Below are 7,080 nucleotides of genomic sequence, written 5' to 3'. Positions count from 1 at the left end.
CACTCAGAGGGGATAAAACACACTGGTTTTATTACAAAATCCGAAGCTTACAATTAAACACAAAAGCTTAACAATTACACGCCCTCTCTCTCTCTTTCTCTTTCTAGTGTTTCTCTCAATTCTCTCCACACATATAACATAAGCTGGGCACTCTATTTATACACGAAATCAAAACAAGAAAATTCAACCTTCAAGTGTGAAGGCGGCTGGCGGCTGTGGGGGCGGCTGGCGGCTGCGGCTGGTGGCTGGCGGCTGGTCGGTTGGTGGCTGGTCGGTGGCAGCTGGTGGTTGCCTTCCTTGACCATCTAGAGGTTGAGTTTAATTCAACAGAGTCACCCTGCAACTACATTTTCCATTTCTTTGCTTTTTCCCTCTGGCTTCCAACGATGAAAAGCAAGTGTCTTTTTACAAAGAAAAACCATTTGTCACGTAGTAGTAAGACCGACTTGAGGCGGTGTTATTAAAGATACGTGTGAAGTTGTTTTTAAAATGTTTTTTTTAATATATATTAAAATAGTATTTTTAAACAATTATTTTTAATATTAATATATTAAAATAATTTAAAAACATTAAAAAATTGACTTTAAATATAAATTTAATTTAAATTTTTATGAAATATGTTTTGAAACACAATTTTAAATAACGCCTAGAAAATGTTCATGAGAGAGCAAGATTGGCTATCCTTTATAACCATGTCATCTTGTTCTTTTTTATCAAGGTGATTAGCAAATTTATTTACTAGTTGTGGTTGAAATTGAGGGTAAGTATAATTAATTATACATAAAATTCAATAATAAAAGCTAAGTTTTCTTGTTTTTTAGGGTGTGTTTGAAAGTGTGGTAGCGATTACTTTTCAAAGTATTTTTTACTTGAAAATGTATTATAATAAAAAAATTTTATTTTTAAAAATTTATTTTTGTCATTAGCACATCAAAATAATTCGAAAACATCCAAAAATTATTAATTTAAAGTAAAGAAAAAAAATAAAATCTTGAAATTTTTAAAAATATACTTTTAAAATTAAAAAAAACAAACAGGGTTGGTGGGTCTCATGTACAGAATTCAATCTCAACCACCAAAATAAACATACCCAAAAAGGTTTTTGAGGATAGGTGGAAATTTTTTTATTAAATTTAATTTTTTTTTAATATTTTGTATCTTTTTTTTATATGTTGATGTGAAAATTATTTTTAAAAAAATTAAAAAAATATTATTTGAATATAATTATAAACAACACGAAAAAATATATATTAACAAAAAATATGTTAGAGTTTATGTATGCCAACGCACATGGAGGAAGATAGGAAAAGGTAAAGGTAAGCCCAAAAGCAGTTGTACCCCACTAAAGAACTTTCGTTTTTGTTACCTACCAGGCTATGATTCGTTTGCATGGGAAAATGATTCGCTGGGGAATTACTTTACCCTATGGGCTAATTATTTACAAACAAAATAATTGTTACTAATGATGCCGTTTTTAGAAGTAAGATTCTCGTTTGATTGACAAAAGATGGATTGTCAAACTTTGCCGAGTTTGGATATAATTTATTGAAATATTGTAATTTAAAGTATTTTTATTTTATATAGTATTAAAATAATATTTTTTAATTTATTTTTTATATCAATATATTAAAACAAATTTAAATAAATAATGTTCTTACCGCACACCACGTTCATTTTTTTACCGCTTTGTAAAAGCGATCAAGCCGAACTCCTAATTTTACAAAAGAATTATTTTTGGCATGTGTGTTATTTAAGTAAATCATAATATCTCTTAATGTATAATATGTTATTTAGAGTTATTTAAAAATTAATGAATTTTAATGTTTATTAAATAAATATGTTTTATTAAAAGCTTTTTATATAAATTTGGTAAGCATAATTAAACTCATTGTAACTTGAATATAAATTAATAATCCAGACATTAAAAGACTTGTATAAGTCATTTTTAATGAATCTTGCCTTTGTTTCAAATCAATGTTTGTTCAAATGAATAAAAAAAAAATAAGATAATATCAAAAACATAATTAATAAAAATATTAATTAATCAAATTTTTAATAAATATCACCTTTTGTAATATTATCCCTATTTGTTAAAAATAAAATAAAAATAACATAATGTATTAAAGAAAAAATAATATTGAAAAATAACTAATAATTAAATTTAATAATTTAATGAATTTTGAAGTATTCATTTTTTAGTAACTTATGTTATTTATCACTTATTTTAAAGTGTTTTTGTTAAATAAAAGATTAATACAATACTATATAGTCTGGGAGTGAGTTGCATATGTTATTTTACGTTATTTTAGGATTTTACGCTATGTATAAATAGAAATAAAAAAATAAAAAAAATTAATATTACTTATTCATTATAAAACATAAAATTTTGTAGGAATTAATTATTTTAATTTTAATAATTTTTTATATTATTTACTTTGTAATCTGCGAGTAATAACCTTACATTTTATGTACACGATGTTCTATGAATATATATTATATTACATTATATTATTGTTGACTGTATAGGGAAAAGTTTTTTTATAATTATTTATTTTTATTAAATTTTGGTAAAGTTTTCTTTAATTTTTTAATATCAAGATATTGACTCAATCAATTTTTACAATAAAACAATTTAATATTTTATCATCATCCATGATATTTTTATTTATATTAAGGCAAACATAAAAATAAACTTCTTCTTCTTCAATATCACTCAAATTAATTAATTATTATATCCTTCAACAATTACTACAAATAATGGGACAAATAATTTAATTAAAACATAATTCAAGACACATATTTATTTTTAAAGCCAAATAAATCCATATAACTATAGTCATGTATTTTCAAAAGAAACTAATTTAAAGTCAAATACTTCTTCTTTGATACAAAATTATATTGCATAACAAAATATGTATTTGATTTTAAGAAAAGAAAACTACAAGTATGAGATCAACTACTCGGTGTAAAGTTTTGTGGTACCTGAAAATTTATATAACACCTAATATGATCAATGTATATCCATTAACCAGAGCACTAGTCTCATTAATCCAAGAACTAGTTTCTACAATTGTCCATTAACTAGGGCGCCAATCCTATTTACTAGGGTAACTAGTTTTTTCAATTGTCTATTAACCAAAGCACTAGTGTCATTGCCACATTAACTAGTTTCTATAACACTTTAACATTTATCAAATAATATTAAAATAAATCTAAGAAAACTTACATTCACAGTTAATTAATACTTTAATTTTAGGATGCTGAGCATCTACTGATGCCTAAGCATGTGAACTGGCCCCTTATATTGGGTGGGGTCTTATAACCTCTCTTGTACCAATAAAAACATTATCATTTGTTATTCTATCCTTAATTTACTTCAAATTTTAACTTAAAATGACATATTATAATTTCATATCTTTAATAATCATCATTAACTATTTGATCCATATTTACAATTTCTTTCTTATCATTTTCATTATTAAATCTTACATTAAAAATGATTAGTTAGAAACCATACATTAAAAGTAAGACATATTAACTTTTGATTATATTAAAATTTTGAATCAATTTTTTTAATAAGATTTTGATTTAAGTCAAAGATTATTTCTAATATAGTGTTTTTTATAAATCAAAAGGTTAAAAAACAACTTTAATCAATATACAAAGTCCCTGTTTTGACAAACAACTACAACAATTCATACGAAAGACCAAGGAAGAAGATTTTCTCCCCATCAGAGATTGCAAAGGAAATAGTAGGATATTCTAAATCCTCACTCTACTAACGTTATGTTATGTTATTTTAATCTAACTTTTTTTTTTTAATTATGATGAAGTCATGAAAAGCTTCAAACTAGAATTGGGTTTTGCATAGTTGTATTATGTGATGTTTACTAGTCTTTATCATAGTCTAGTTGGCGTTTGCTTAAAAAAACTAGTTTTTTGTGAGAATAGAAAACCTTCTAATACTCAAGCCTGTCATTGTACAAGGCTAAAATATATGTGAAAAGAATTTGTAGAGCATGCAAGAAACTATTTTAGTCTATATGTGTGTGTATGGAGTCCAATTCCTAAAACTTAAAGCTTGGAACTTTATAACTAACAACATGCCCTTGCATAAAGTAGTGTTGCAATTGGCGTAAAATTGTTTTGATGTCCTAAAAACGTTTTGTGTGTGTATTATGTGATGCTTGTTGAGAAAGAAAATGTACGGAGATGTGTGGTAGAGATATCCTAGCTTGGTAAGAAAGAAAAGGAAAAGAGAGAGAAAAAAAAAACCTATCCATTCAAGTTAGGCTTGAATAAGTAGGATTTCTAGTCACCTTTAAGCGGTGCATATAACTTATTATGACATTGAAATATAGTTTTTCTTAATATAATTGAATTTGTTTTGTTAAAATATTTTTAATGGTACTATGATGTAATTAGAGCTTCAAAATATATTTGGTGTCTTAATCTTTCTTTCTTCTTTTCTTTTTTCTTTTCTCTCTCTGCTCGTCTTTGGTGCCAATTCATTCTCTCCTTGTCAATTCGTAGCAATTGGATATCTTTGGCTTTTGTTGCTAGTCATCAGATCTGCATAAAACCTAAGGTTTGACTTATGTTCATTATAAATGCGTTTCAAGTGAAATCCATTTTTCTTTGGACATGAATGGGCCAGGCTCAAAGTTCTACGTATGCACATTAGTTCGTTTATTTCAGGAAAACTTCTTCTTTTGTTAGCAACACATTATATTTTCTTTAATTCTTACCAGACCAACTAATTGTATCAATTTCCCCATCAAAGAATTGTCGAGTGTTTTTTTTCATGTGTTGTGACTGTAAACATATAGTATCATGTATAGATTTCGAATGAAATTGATCAGTAAATAGCATGGGATAAAATTAAAAATCATATTATATATTAGGGATGAGCTTTGGGTTTTTATTTTTTTCATTTTTCATTACACAAATTATAGTGTTACTACATTCTAGAAGAAGGAAAACTATTGTCTCAATTTTTAACCAAATTCTATCGTGAGCAGGTAAAAATGCCAAGGTTTCTTATACATTGATGGCAAGAAAGAAGCAGAAGTTAGGGACTTTCCATACTATTACAGTGTGGGACGGGCACAAGCTTTGAGTTCGAGTTGGGCTTTACATTCTGAGTTTAATCCAAACATGGTAATTTTTATTTTCATGTCTTTTTTAAGACTCGATAGAATATATATATATATAGCATGTATAACTTATATTTTTTGAAATATTTAAATTAAATTTCTTTGTTAATTTTCCGGGTTGATTCGGATTGACTTGGATCAATTCGTGTAACTCAAGACCTAATATCTTGGCCGGGTCAATTTCCAAGAAGGATTTAAGCATGGCTTTGCGGGTTTGCTTTTATCATATTGGTGTTGGCAAAATATGTAGATGGTATTACTTCCCCTATAAGAGTTTGAAACCCTTGTTCTAATTAGTGTTTTCAAACCCAGTCTGATAGTTGATCTGATTCTAAGCTCGAGTCACAGGTTTTAACCGTGTCAACTTTAATTTTTTTTATAAATCAAAATGATATCATTTTAGCTAAAAAGAATAAATAGTAATAGATTATAACTAGGTTTTTTACCGGGTTAGCCGGGTTTTTAATTTTTTAATTTTTTCATAAACCCGGCCCAACTTTGATTTCAGGTTAGTTAGGTCTAGGATTGACTTGTCGGGGCTGGTTTATGAAAGGACGTTCATAATCATAATTTATAAATCTGTTCGGCTAAAACAGTTTGGAAAGGGAAATGTTTGTCTGTACTGATTTGGCACAAGTGTTAGTTTATTTCATAGTAAATGGCTAGCCCCTTGAGATATATATATATATATCACATCTTAGCTGCAGGTGACTCCTTTTCAAGACCAAATCGCCAATAAAATAACTGCTTAGTTGTTGAAAGAGAGTAAATTTAAGGCAACTTAACTTCATTTACTTTTTGTTGTGTCGGGGCTTGGATTATGTTTCGTAAATTTTGTTGCATCCAACAACTTCTTATTAACAATGTAGGAGATTGACTTGTTTGAAAAGAAATCTAATTGGGTACTGATTTGTTTGGGTCTTAATTAGGACTTGTAGCCATTATTAAAAGAAATTACAACGTCATTAAAAAAAACTAAAATGAGATTAAACTTAATTATTTGTTTCGGTTAGTTTAGCTTGATGTTGAGTTTTTGCAAAGCTGAAAAAATAATCTGGAGAGTGTTTGATACTTGATGTAATAAAATAAAATTTTATTTTATTTATTTAAAATAATAGAAGCTTTAAAATTGAATTTGAAACTGAATCGAATATTTAGCACTTTTTTATCCAAATCAAGGACTAAATATTCAGTCCCTTTTCAACTTATTTTGTTATTAATTTTTTTTAATTTGATCCTTTTACATATTATTGATATGGAATTAGACTTGATGATTTGTTTTATTTGGCTTAATATTGAGTTACCGTGGTGCTAAAAAAAATAATTCCAAGATACCAGTCAATGTTAAATTTAAACAAATAAAATGCAATTTTATTTATTGGAAACTATTGAATCTTTAGGAATCCAATTTGAAATTGAAACAAATATTCAATTTTTTTTGTTTATGCCAAGCTAGAGACTGAGGCGGAAAAGTGACTGGAACGTGTAATACACACGGCAACATGTGAAGGAGGCTACTATATTATGGAGGCAAATATGACTTCCTCTATTATCTAACAATGATTTTTCTTGGTGTTATTAAAATCATCACAATGAGAGGTTTTTTTTTATAAAATGGCACATGATGATGATGCTTTGGTTACCCATTTTTTATTTTTTATTTTATCCTTTTTTTTCTTGGTTTTTGGATGTAACCCTTTTAAAATAGCAAAGTGATTTAGTTTTTTTTTTCTCTCAAATTTAGTTTATATTTTTTTATTTATTTTTATAAACAATTATAATTTAATTTCATAAAATTAATGCTTGACGTTGTATGAAATCATGAAAGGTTCATAAAAGAGATACTAGAAAAGCAAATGGATGAAAATGCAACCAAATAACTTATCTGATTACTAGGCTGATACCCTTAATTTTACACAACTTC

The sequence above is a fragment of the Populus alba genome, chromosome 12, assembly GCF_005239225.2.
Source record: "Populus alba chromosome 12, ASM523922v2, whole genome shotgun sequence".
NCBI classification, from domain to species: Eukaryota; Viridiplantae; Streptophyta; class Magnoliopsida; order Malpighiales; family Salicaceae; genus Populus; species Populus alba.
This window is presented reverse-complemented; position numbering follows the sequence as displayed.